The 13915-nt window shown below is 41.8% G+C and overlaps 1 protein-coding gene across 6 annotated transcripts in view; it reads right to left on the minus strand.

The window, feature by feature from the left end:
- The window catches only part of stard13b (StAR related lipid transfer domain containing 13b), a 458491-nt gene that overhangs the window by 330742 nt on the left and 113834 nt on the right, over positions 1 to 13915 (minus strand). Inside the window, exon 1 of one of the 6 annotated variants that reach the window (XM_063054302.1) lies at positions 3034 to 3322. The exons of the other annotated variants lie outside the window; for them this stretch is intronic. The gene's annotated coding sequence lies outside the window, so the exon portion shown is untranslated. Of the gene's footprint in view, positions 1 to 3033; positions 3323 to 13915 lie in introns of those variants that run through there. 6 annotated transcript variants of the gene reach the window in all.

Below are 13915 nucleotides of genomic sequence, written 5' to 3' on the forward strand. Positions count from 1 at the left end.
TCCACCTTATCTACATCCCTTATGATTTATATACCTCTGTAAGGTCATTCCTCAGCCTCTTTTACTCCAGGGAAAAATGTCCAAGTCTATCCAGCTTTTCCTTTTACCTGAGGCCCTCCAGTCCTGCTAACATCCTTATGAATCTTTTCTTCACCGAATTTTTTTTCGGTTGATGACAGTGAAGAGGTCCTGCCCTTGAAACACCCTCAAAGAAAGCTAAAAGAAGGGCTTTGCCAGTGGTGAAAGTTATCACTACTGAGAGTAGGGCAGTGGATGCTCTATACATAAACTTTAGTAAAGCTTTCAACAACCTCCCTCGTGGTTGGCTGATCCAAATTAAGGGACATATTGCAGCTATATAAAACTTTGGTTAGGCTGCATTCAGAATAGAGTGTGCAATTCTGGTCACTGCACTATGGAAAGGATGTAGATGCTTTAGGGGAGGGTACAGGTGAGGTTCACCAAATTTTGCCTGGATTAGATGGTATTAGTTCTAGTTAGAGTTTCAGCAGAGCTGTTTTTTTTTCCTTTTGAGTGTCAGTGGCTGAGGGGTGACCTGATAGAAGAACATAACATCTTGATAGGCATAGACAGGGTAGACAGACACTTTTCCCCAGGATGGAAATATCAAATACTAGAGGACATAGCTTTAAGGTGAAGGGGTAAGTTAAAGAAAAATCAGCTGGCAAGTTTTTTTTTACACACAGAGTGGTAGGTCCTGGAATATGCTGCCATGGGAAGTGGTGGAAGCAGATATTTTAGCAACATTTAAGAGACATTTAGTCAGGCATGCAAAAGGAAATTGAAGGTTATAAACCAGGTGCAAGGAAATGTGCAGTTTAAATTGGCATCATGGTTGGCATAGACATTGTGGGCCAAAGAGCCTATTTCTGTACTGTACTGTTCTATATGTTCAGATGTATTGAAGGAAATTATTGAATAAAAATAAAAACTATTACAAAATAATAGATACATTAATGAGAAACACATAAAAAATAGCTGATTCCCCCCTTGGTTCCTAAATCATTCTTGTATAATATGACCTAGCAGTATATTTATGAGGTGATTCTCCAGTGTAACTCACCGAGTAGTGACAGATGGATGGCAGAATGAACTGACAAAATCGTCCCTTCCAATCCGACAGTAATTCTCAGACTTTTGTCCTTGACAGAACATATGCAACAGTGTGGGAATTTAGTTTCTATGATTAAGTACTTGTTGTTTCAGTCAGAAGTACCAGGAAACATTAGTACAGTGGATTCCAGTAAATTGGGACACATTAGGACCAGCAACATTTCAGATCTCCCCCTCCCCCTCCCACTTTTAAATCTCTTACCATCTCTTCTTTCAGTTAGTCCTGACGAAGGGTCTCAGCCCGAAACGTCGACTGTACCTCTTCCTATAGATGCTGCCTGGCCTGCTGTGTTCACCAGCAATTTTTTTGTGTGTGTTGCTTGAATTTCCAGCATCACATTAGGACCAATACATTTTGGCCCACTTATGTAACTGCCCCAATTAGCCAAAGTTAGAAACATAACGTAGAAAACATACAGCACAATACAGGCCCTTCGGCCCACAAAGCTGTGCCGAACATGTCCCCACCTTAGAACTACCTAGGCTTTACCCATAGCCCTCTATTTTTCTAAGCTCCAAAGACCCTATAGTTTCCAACTCCACCACCGTCGCTGGCAGCCCATCCCACACATTCACCACTCTGCATAAAATACTTACCCCTGACATCTCCTCTGTACCTACTTCCAAGCACCTTAAAACTACGCCCGCTCGTGCTAGCCATTTCAGCCCTGGGGAAAAGCCTCTGACTATCCACATGATAAAAAGGTATGAAAAAGACAAACTGAGTAACAAATTATGTATTTAAATGAAATACAGAACAAATTAGAATACTACCAACACTACTGCAGAGCTATAAAACTGTGTATTTGTTCCTAATACTTTTTGATGGAGGAATTCATCTGTATGGAGTTCTTTTCACTGTAAATGAACAAAATTAGTGTAGACACCTAGAGCAAAGCCTTCATACAAAGCTGTCGACGATTGCATCCTCCAAATCATCATTTTCATTGTAACGTTAAAGGTGATTGTAGGTTCCTTAAAATTTTTCTGACTCGTTGAAGTAGTGAAATCCCACCCATTTCTGGCATCTCGAAGCCTGAATACTTGAAACAGCAGTGAGCAAAACATTTCTGAATTGTCTTACTATTTGTTTCTCGCCAACTACCACTGACAAAAATCACTAATTTTTGAACATGAATATGCTATTTTCAAACTGTTTGTTGTAAGAATGGTGTTATGTCTAATGCCCACAAAAGTGTACACGACTGTTGCTAATTAGAAACTGTTTGTCAACAATCCCCTGCCCCAATTACGCAGCTTAAGAGTCCCAAACAGACAAAGAGAATCCTGGCTATTTTCTCAACTAGTTTTTGTTCTTTAAGAGTTGCCCCAATTAACCGATGACCCAATTAACTGGAATCTACTGTACATTCCTGCTCATTACTTCACACCGAAGGGGAAAGGAGTTGGCTTGCAGGCATGTGCTTTTGAGGCAGGAAGGGGAGAAGTGTTGTTTGATTATCAGTGGGTTCCAACAAGGCAGTATTTTACGCATTCAGTACTCACAATGATACCCCTGGGTTGAGATCTTGACCAATGCATGAGTCTCCATCCCATATGGTTTTTGCAGTCAAACAAAAGCATACCACGATATTGCTGCAATATTGCCAATGTTAAGTTTTAGTTTAGAACCAGTGAGCCTCCCACCATGCAACCACCTGAGAATTCTGCTAAAGGCTGTACTTGAATTTCATTTAGACCCAAAAAGTATTAATAGCATGTGTGCTTGCTGAGTTTGCACACAAGTTCATATAAATATAAACACAAACTGATTTTTCTTACGCCCTTACTACAGTTTAATATTTGTGGAATGTTTATAGACGTAAACAGTGTAAAACACTAGTGTGCAGAAAGAATATCTCATTCTGATCAGGATTCATCAATTCCGCTGGGACTTACCTCTTCAATCCACCGACTGGGAAGTAGAAGAGTATCACTCTGGTCTGTTAGCTGAAGAGTTGTACGTTGCCAGTCCCAGCCTGACAGATGGTGAGCAACCCACCATCATGACAGATGGGGAGTATCTCAGGGCCAGTTCCGGTGTGACAGATTGGGGAGAGTGCCAGATTCTGCATTATTAATTGAGCTGATTGCAACACCCCTAAAGCATCGCTCGCCTCCACCGAATCCTTGGATCCCTAAAGCTCCACTATCCATCCACTGTACAATCTCCAGCGTAGTTAGCATTGACAAACTGTCCCTCAGATCATTACTAGACCTCCCAAGTACAGCAAAGTGACTCCATCCTGCTCCTAGCGAACTTCATCACTACAAGATCTGTGATTCTAACAATGGACTGTCTTACTTTGACTCTTCCATGTGCTGAATACACTTCAGCATATGTAAGCTGATCTTCAACCTATGTTCTGACCCATCTGTATGTATGTGGCATTTTTGGCTGCCGCTTCAGAACCAAGTTAACTACTTTCATCTTTTATATTTATTCTACCCATTTATTTGGGTCACAATGGTACCATGCAATGCCACCAAGAGGTATAAGAATCAGAATAAGATTTATTATCTCTGATTTATATGACATGAAATTTGTTGATTTGTGGTGACAGTACTGTGCAAAGACATGAAGTGAAGAATATGAAGCAATATTCTCCACTTGCTTGGATAGATGGGGTGCCAGCAACTCTCGGGCAACTTGATAGCATTCATGAAAAGGCAGCCCCATCAATCACCCTGAATATTCATTCCCTCTACCACTGATGCACAGTAACATAGCATGTGTCAACCAGAAGCTGATCCACCACTATGTACACAAACAGCACACCTCAAGCCCATGATCTGTACCTTGAAGAAGTTTGGTATGGGCCCCCAAATCCTTTCTACAGGGGCACAATTGAGAGCATCCTGACTGGCTGCATCACTGCCTGGTATGAGAACTGTACCCCTCTTAATCGCAAGACTCTGTAGAGAGTGGTGCGGACAGCCCAGCACATCTGTAGTTGTGAGCTTCCTACTATTCTGGACATTTACAAAGACAAGCGTGTAAAAAGGGCCTGAAGGATCATTGGAGACCAGTGTCACCCCAACCACAATCTATTCCAGCTGCTACCATCTGGAAAAAGGAACCATAGTATAAAAGCCAGTACCAACAGGCTCCAGGACAGCTTCTTCCACCAGGCCATCAGACTGCTTAATTCATGCTGACGCAACTGTAGTTCTATGTTATACTGACTATCCTGTTGTACATAATATTTACTATAAATTACTACAAGTGCACATTGCACATTCGAACGGAGACATAATGTAAAGATTTTTTACTCCTCATGTATATGAAGGATGTAAGTAATAAAGTCAATTCAATCCAATTCAATGCAATACAAGAAGGATAAGGGGAGCAATGCATAGGAACACCACTGACTCAAACTTTCCCTCAAAGTCACATGCCATGCCAGCTTGGAAATTTATAACACCTCCAGTAATAGAACACAGAACACTACAGCACAGTACGGGCCACTTGGCCCATAATGTTGTGCCAACCTTTTAACCTACTTTATGATTAATCTAACCCTTCCCTGCTATATAGCCCTCTATTTCTCTATCACACATGTGCCTAACAGTAATCAGGTTCTAGAAACCCCTCAGCTAGGGGTGCTGTTGGAACGCCTTCACTAGAGGGGCTGCAGAAGTTCAAGGAAACAGGTCACTGCCATCTTCACAAAAGCAAATATGAATGGGTAATAAATTCTGGCCTTGCTTGTAACACCCAAGTCCTGAAAGTGAATTGGAAAAAGATCTTTTGACACTTCTTCTATCATGCCTCCTCCATTGTTACCCGATCATGCTCTGTCACAAGTCCAAAGCTGCATTAACCTTGCACTGTTCTGCTGCTCTTCTATTTTCTTACCAGATTTGTTGAGTATCTCCAGCATATTATGATATTTTTCAGATTTGCAACATGTGCAGTATTTTTTGTAACTCATGTTAAACAACAGACAAAGGCTTATACTTAAATTACACCTTTTAGGGGTAAAATAAACAAGCAACTTCATATGATAATAATCCAATCCATATGCAGTATACAGCATGTAGAGAAAATGACCAAGACTTGCTTTGAGGCAAGGTTTAAGGAACAAGCTAATACACCAGAGAGAAATGGAGAAGCTGAAGCTTAAGGAAGTAATTCCTGGCCTTGGAACCTCACGACAGGAAGTTCTGCCAATGGGAAAGTAAACAAAATTTCCCTACTATGTTCTAAAGCAAGAAAAGCATTGAAACATGTGAAGTGGAAGGAAATTGTTGAAATGGAGCAGGAAAGTACCATAGAGTGATCATCAACAGAATTTTAGAATTGAGTCTTTGTCCTCAAGACAAATAAAAACACAAGATGAATTGGGCAATAGATAGTGGAGGTTCAGGTGAGTTCTCCTAAACGCTGATGACTTCAATCCACATCTCGACACTTCTCTCCCACTCTAATGTCACATTCAAGATTAAAGATTGTTTAATGTTATTTGCAATACACAAGTGCAAAGGAGAACAAAATAATCGTTGCTCCAGAACCAAGGCAGCACAAAAAATCACAATAAGATCAAGAACACAGTAATAAAAAAACCCCCAAATCATGTACATAAGATAACTTATATACATAGATCGATTATTTGAACATAAAGTGCTGCTAGGCACAGGAGTGTCTGTATGTAAGATGATTCCCACTGGGAAATGATAAAGTATCGGGATGATGGTGGCTGATTTGAAGCGTGTGAAGACAGCAGCTGAGTGAGTGGAGTGTTGGAGTTGCCCATAAAGGCATCAGTCAGCTGGTGCACACACTCCCTGAGTACTTGGCCTGAGATGTTGTCTGACCAGTAGCCTTACGGGGATCGCCCCTTGTCATGTCTGCTGTTGTCACCGACAGTGGCCGCTCACCTGGATGGTTGTAGCTTTCATGGACGGCGTTGTGAATCATGCATAAAATTTGTCCAGAGAATCAGGGAGGGAGGTGTCACTGGTACAGACAACACAATTTTTCCTTGTGTAGTTAGTAATGCCCTTGATGCTCAGCCAGATATACTGGGGATGGTTATTGGACAGGTGTTACTGATTTTTTTGTGCATAGGTGATCCTTGCCCTCTTGATGCCAAAGACGAGGTTTTGCCTGGCTGCTCTGAGAGGCATCCTGTCTCCAGACCTGAAGGCAGTGTTCCAGGATTTTAGTAGGGAACACACCTCTGTGTTCGGCCAGGGCTTCTGGTTGGGTTGTGAGATGACCATTCTTGAGGTACCAACATTGTCTACCATTATAGATGTAGCCAGGACAGAGGAGGCACATTCCTCAAGATCTGTGTCTTCTCTGTTTGTGCAGCCTTCTTGAGCATCTGCCTGTTAGTCCATTCAAAACAGTCCTGAACCATGGAGATTGCCTCGTTAGGCCATCCAGTGATGGTCCTCTGAACTGGTTCCTCCACCTTTAGGAGTAATCAATACGCTGGGATGAACATTATGCAGATGTGGTCAGAGAAGCCAAGGTGAGGGTGTGGGATGGCTTTGTAAGTACCGTGTCTGTATAACCGTGACCCAAGCTGCTGTTCCCCATGGTGACATGCTGGTGGAATGTGGGCAAAATGTCCAGCAGGTTAACATGATTGAGTCTCCTGCAGTTATGAGGCTGTCTCGGTGCTTGTTTTGTAAAAAGTTGATGGTACTGTAAAGCTCTCCCGGTGTGTCTTTGGCATTTGCGCTCGGGGGGGGGCGCAGGGGATGTCTGCAGTGATGACGAACACAAGAGTAAACTCCTTGAGCAGGTAATGTGGCTGGTATTTAATTGTAAGATGTTCAATTGTCCAAGAAGAGTGACTGCTAATTAGAGATGAGTTTGCACCAACCTTTGTTAAAGTACATAGAGATTGCACGTCCTTGGATTTCCCCAACAGGGAGTTTCGATCTGCATGGAGCAGTCATCCTGTTGAGATGAAGCGGTGGATCGGGCATGTTGTTGTTTAGCCACATTTCAGTGAAAACCAGAATGCAGCAGCATCTTATCTCTTTCTGTGCATTCATTCCCAATCTCAATGAGGCCATCTTAATTTCTAGCGATTGGACGTTGGCCAGGAAATGTGATGGTAGTGCTGGCCTGGTCAGGTTAGTCTCAGCCCAGCTGGTGCTCTGGCTCTCTTGCTTTCCCTCACACCACCTGCGTCTGCTGCTCCAGGCCACTGACACTGGGCCTGGTGTCCATAGAATCCCTAGTCCATTGAGCAACTCTATTAACTCTGCTACCAGCAGATTAAAAGTAATTTTGTCTAAGAGTTCAGTTGTGCTGTATTCACAGAACTTTGGCTGACTGAAATCCCTTTGAAGGACTATCTAAGAATTTGAAACTAGAACCATTACTGGGAGCCAGAGAAGTTGCTGTGTCTCTAATAAACTCTTCGCAGGCTTTGAGCCGGATACAAGTACTGATCTTAATAGAGACAAAGGTCTCGCTCTAAATAAGAACTGGAATTTAATTGTAAACAAAGTGGGACAGCGAAAACCAGTTTGGATGAGGACTAACCAATGAGGAGGGATGGGCAATGGGGGTGTAAATATCATAAACAAGAGAAAATCGGCAGATGCTGGAAATCTGAAGGGTTTCGGCCTGAAACGTCGACTGTACTTTATTCCATAGATGTTGCCTGGCCTGCTGAGTTCCTCAAGCATTTTGTGTATGTTGTTGGGGGTATAAATATCTCTGTACTACACATGCCCAGGCATCATCCCTGATGAAGATGGCAGTTCGCCATTGAAATGTCAGTTAAAATCAATACGTGTACCTGGCTGGAAGGCCGAGAAGAGTTCATTTGTCATATATGCTGGGAAAGCATTAGATCCTTTTTTTTGTTGTTGTGTCGTTATGCAGTCATTTTCAACTTAATTGATTCTCCTAACCTTTCCCACTTTTCCTTTCATATAATTCTCTGATTCTCTTTTCATGATTAGCCCTTGATCTTGTCACCTCAGGTGGCCACTCTATTCCTATTGTCTTAATGGGATATCTATCTCTGATTGCTTGATCTTTCCACTTTCACCTCCCACTTCTTTCTCATTCAGGTTCTTTTGTCATTCTAACTCCCCCGGTTCTTGTCCTGTCTGCCAATGGGAACAACTACCTTGGATTCAGTTTCAAAACTTTAGTGTTGTTATGTCTTTCCTAAAGTGTTGTGTCAGATGCAGAGTCATATAAATGCCCACCATGACCTCCTTGCTCTTCTGCCTTTATGTATCTACTTTTTAAAGCCCAGGATCCCTTTTAAACCACTTTCTGAACCAGCCCAGTTGTTTTAATGTTTTAATGCATATAAAGACCAATAATCTCTGTTCCTATACCCTTAGTACTTATATTGCCTTTTCTCATCATTCCTCACAAGTTGTAAAACTTCAAGATTTTCCAAGTAAAATTTCATCTGCCACACGTCCATCCATTCCACCTACGTGACTGTTTCCTCTTAAAATCTTTTATTCCCTTTTCACAGTTCTCCATTGTTTCTCTGCAGGTTCATTGTAAATCACTACTGAACAATTTCTGGACCTGTTTTTGGACATTGCTCCATTCTGTGACATTAAAATGTATGGGAAAATGTGTACTGCTGGTATGGGGGTCAGGGTGAATGGTAACACAATGGTTAGAACAACGCTATTACAGCGCCAGTGACCTGGGTTCAATTCTTGGTACTACCTGTGAGGAGCTTGTACGTTTGCCCCATCAGATTTCCTCCAGGTGCTCCGGTTTCTTCCCACATTCTAAAGACATATGGGTTAGCAGGCTACCTGGCCACATGTGGTGTAATTGAGTGGCACAGGTTTGTTTGGATGGAAGAGCCTGTTACAGTACTGTAAGTCTCTAAATCTAAAATCTAGATGGCCTGTCTAGTTTGCAAACATTTTTATCTAACTCATAAGTGGTTAATTAAGACATCTTTTGTTGCAGAAGGTGGAGGATCAGCACTAAGGTAGACAGATGTGAGCAGGGCAGCAGATAGAGGGAAGAAGAGGGGACTGAGTGTGCAGGAGTGTTTACTTAAAGCAACAAACAAAATGCTGGAAGAACTCAACAGGTCAGGCAGCATCTACGGAGGGTAATGGGCAATCAACATTTTAGCTGAGATGCATTACCAGGGCTGGAAAGAGGGCAGAAAACCAGTATAAAATGGTAAAGGCGAAGGATCGACCTGGATGTGGCAAGTTACAGGTGGACCTAGATGCGGAGGGGTGATAGGCAGATGGAGGAAGGGAGAGAGGAAATAGTGACAACAGCTGGGAGGTGATAGTGAAGGTGACAAAGTGTTGCAGATGATGGAATCTGACAGAAGGAGGTGGGACACGGAATCAAATAAGGGAGGTGGGGAGTGGCAGATAGGAACAGGGTATGGGTGATGGGCAGATGGAGGGAATGTGGGATGGGAAAGAAACAGATGTTGGATGCTGGGGATAGATCAGGAGGGGAGAAAGAAAGGTCAGAGGGGGAGTAGGTTACCTTTAATTGGAGAATTCAATGTTCATGCCATTGGAATGCAGACATTGCAGGCAGAATAGGAACTGCTGTCTTCTAGTTTGCATTAAGCCTCACCCTGGCAGTGGAGAGACACATGAGAGTGGGAATGGAGAGTGTAATTAAAATAGCTACCAACCATGATCTCCAGATAGCCAAAGCAAATAGTGTACAGCTGCTAGTCAATGTGGCCTTCTGGTCTGCACGTGGACTCACTGATGATAAGGAGGCCAGAGCAGGAGCATCAGATGTAACAAATAAGGCCAGAGGAGATGCACGTGAGTGTCTGCCCCATTTGGAAGGGCTGCTTGGAGCCCTGAGTGGTGGTTCAACAGGGAGCTCTTTTCAGGTTCCACTGTGTAAGCATTTCAACAATGTAATTCTCACTGAATTACATCACTTATTGCAACTGCAGTTGTTGGATCAAACTGGATGTAGACAGTATTGTCTATGGCTGTGACTTCCCTCCTTAGTCTGACTGCAGCCAGGTGAGTCAGGTCATTCTTACATATCGAATATTGAAAGCCCTAAACAGAGTCAGGGTAGATGTGAAGAGGATGTTTCCTACGGTGGAGCGGAATCTAGGACCAGAGGAAACAGCTTCAGAATACAAGAATTTCTTCAGGCAGAGGGTGATGAATCCGTGGAGTTCATTGTCACAGACAGCTGTGGAGGCCAAGTCATTGAGTACAATCAAAGCGGAGGTTGATAAGTTCTTGGTTAATAAGGGTGTCAAAGCACATGGGGAGAAGGCAGGAGAATGGATGAGGGGGATAATAAATCAGCCATGATGGCATGGTGGAGCAGAATTGATGGGCTGACAGGCCTAATTCTGCTCCTCTGTCTAATGGTCCTAAAGTCTTATTCTTCATGCTCACATTTGTAATTCTGTTATAAATGGGAAGTAGAGGAAATCATTTCCCAAGGTTATGGGCAAAATAAAGTTTACCAAAATTAAGTAACAACTGAATAGCATAATTTATATCTATGAACAGCTAGAATTTGAAGTCATACTCATCACAATTTTCTATAGTGTTGGAGATGCACTATACTGCTGCCGTGTCACACCAAATTTCAGATCATCCAAGACAGAGACGATAGACCTGATTCTGATAAGTGCAGAATATCAGAGACCAATATTATGGTGGTCCTGATGTACACACAGAAAACAAACTATACTAAAGCAGATGAATTCAAATAACAATTAACAATGGAACTTGAACTTATGATCCTTTGCTCTGATGATTAATGTTCTTCATTGATCAAAATAAGGGACTGGAGTTTGCTATTTTTTTCATAAGCAGAGAAGTAAATAAAAGAACCATAATTCAGTCTAAACAACCAAAAGATGTGTTCCAGCTGTAGCACACATGAACATTGACTGAGAGGTCACACACGAAAACAAATCTTTTCAAAGCAAAATTTCAACTAGCAGGTTTTGGATAGAAAATACACAGCTGTCAATACAACTTGAAGAAAGAGACTGAAAACAGAGAATTTCCTGGTGTTCATTTCCAGCAGAGGATTTAACAAATGCACTCCAGATATGCTGCATAATCAGTTTTGTCCATTGGCACAGGCATTTACTTTGTACCAAAGCTCTCCGACAATCCAAATGGAAAACGCCATCTGTAATAAAAGTTAGTTCTGCCAGAACTCACTTAGATATTCACTGAGGTGGTTGATGCTGAGCATTGCAGCAATTAGTAATGCTTCCGCAGAATTCTGCAATGTAATATAGATGAAAAGTTGCATGCTTCAGGTCAAGGCTGAGACTATATTGCCAGCTTTCACATGATCCAAATATAGAAAGTCTTGTGATTTGTGATTGCATATATAAGGGTTATGGGAAAAGTCAAAAGCATTAAAGCCTGGCCATTTTTGTTTAAACATACGGAAAAAAATTAAATACAAGATTACCAGGAAGTTTACATTTTGTACATTTGTACAAATAAAGTTTTTTTTTTCTCCTGAGATATTTTTCATTTACCAATTATAGGCAAAAGGTCAGAATTAGTACATAACACAGAATTAATTTTATTTGCTGATAAACAATTACTGAAAACAATTAAAAGAAATATATTCAAACATTTTACAAAATATAAAGAAAGAACTATGGGAATTTCATAAGCATAATAATATATCATCATCACAGAGAATTGCTTTATCTTTAATCAAGCCTGTTATTTGGGATACAGTAAATAAATTGTTACAGTTAGTGTTGAAATGCCTTAAAATCTTTGTTTTCTATCCACAACTTCAAACCCAGAACATGTGGAGAGCCAAGATGCATACATCATACTTCATTGACTACAGCTTGGCATTCAGTACTATCACCTCCTCAAAACTAATCAACAAGTTTCTCGTTCTAGGAACTCAGTACTTCCTTGTGCAAATGGATCTTGTTTTCCTCACTTGTAGATGCCAGTCAGTTTGGATTGACAACAACATCCCCTCCACGATTTCCCTCAGCACAGTTTATTTAGACCCTGCTCTACTCGCTTTATTCTTATGACTGTGAAGAAAAGTACAGCTCCAATGCCAATCTTAAGCTTGCCGATGACATTACTGTCATTGGCCAAATCAAGGGTGGTGATGAATTAGCATTTAGGAGGGAGATTGAAAATCTGGCTGAATGGTGCCTCAACGAAAACCTCTTACTCAACATCAGCAAGACCAAGGAGATGATTATTGACCTAAGAGGAAGAAACCGTAGGTTCATGAAGCAGCCCTCACTGGTGGATCAGAGGTAGAGCGTGTCATCAACTTTAAATTCCTTGGTGTTATCATTTCTGAAGATCTGTATGTAGGTGCCATTACAAAAAAAAAGCCCAACGGTGCCTCTACTTTCTTAGAAGTTTGCAAAAATGTGGCATGACATCCAAAACTTTGAGAAACTCCTGTTTGGAGAGTATACTGACTGGTTGCAAAATGGTCTGGTATGGAAACACCAATGCCCCTATATGGAAAAGCCTACAAAAAGTAGTGGATGTGCCCCAGTCCATCAAGGTAAAGCACTCCCCACTATTGAGTACATCTACATAAAGTGCCACTGCAGGAAAGCTGCATTCATCATCAAGGACCTCCACCAACCAGGACACGCTTTCTTCTCACTGCTGTCATCAAGAAGAAGCTACAGGAGCTTCAGGGCCCACACCACCAGATCACAAACAGTTATTACCCCTCAACCATCAGGCCCTTGAATCAGAGGGGATAACATCACTGACTGAGAAAATCAGGTTGGAAATGAATCTCAAGAGACTGACACGAGGAAATCTGCAGATGCTGGAATTTCAAACGACACACATAGAAGTTGCTGGTGAACGCAGCAGGCCAGGCAGCATCTCTAGGAAGAGGTACAGTTGACTGTCATTGAGCGTACTACAGGATCAGCTATACTGGATTGGGTGTTATGTAAGGAACTGGAGGTGATTAGGGAGCTTAAGGTAAAAGAACCCTTAGGAGGCAGTGATCACAATATGATTGAGTTAAGCTTGAAATTTGATAGGGAGAAAGTAAAGTCTGATGTGGCAGTATTTCAGTGGAGTAAGGGAAATTACAGTGATATGAGAGAGGAGCTGCCCAAAGTAAATTGGAAGGAGCTGCTGGCAGGGATGGCAGCAGAGCAGCAATGGCGTGAGTTTCTGGGGAAAATGAGGAAGGTGCAAGACAGATGTATTCCAAAAATGAAGAAATACTTAAATGGCAAAATGTGGCTGACAAGGGAAGTCAAAGCCAATGTAAAAGCAGAAGAGAGGGCATACAACAAAGCAAAAATTAGTGGGAAGACAGAGGATTGGGAAGCTTTTAAAGCCCTACAGAGAACAACTAAAAGCATCATTAGGAGGGAAAAGATGAAATATGAAAACAAGCTAGCAAACAATATCAAAGTGGATGGTAAAAGCTTTTACAAGTATGTAAAAAATAAAAGAGAGGTGAGTGTGGATATAGGAGCTCTAGAGAATGAAGCTGGTGAAATAATAACAGGGTCAAGGAGATGGCAGATGAGATAAATGAGTATTTCAAAGGTTTCAAAGGTGCGTTTAATGTCAGAGAAATGTATACAATATACATCCTGAAATGCTTTTTCTTTGCAACAATCCACGAAAACAGAAGAGTGCCCCCCAAAGAATGAATAACAGTTAAATGTTAGAACCCCAAAGTCCCCCCCCCCCGCACCCAGCTCCCATCAGTTTTCACTGTGGAAGACACTAGCAGATACTGAAGGGTGCATGGGAAGAGAAGTGAGTGCAGTTCCTATTATAAAGAAAAGGTGCTCCAAAAGCTGAAAGACCTAGT

Source organism: Mobula hypostoma, chromosome 7 (genome assembly GCF_963921235.1).
Source record: "Mobula hypostoma chromosome 7, sMobHyp1.1, whole genome shotgun sequence".
NCBI classification, from domain to species: domain Eukaryota; kingdom Metazoa; phylum Chordata; class Chondrichthyes; order Myliobatiformes; family Myliobatidae; genus Mobula; species Mobula hypostoma.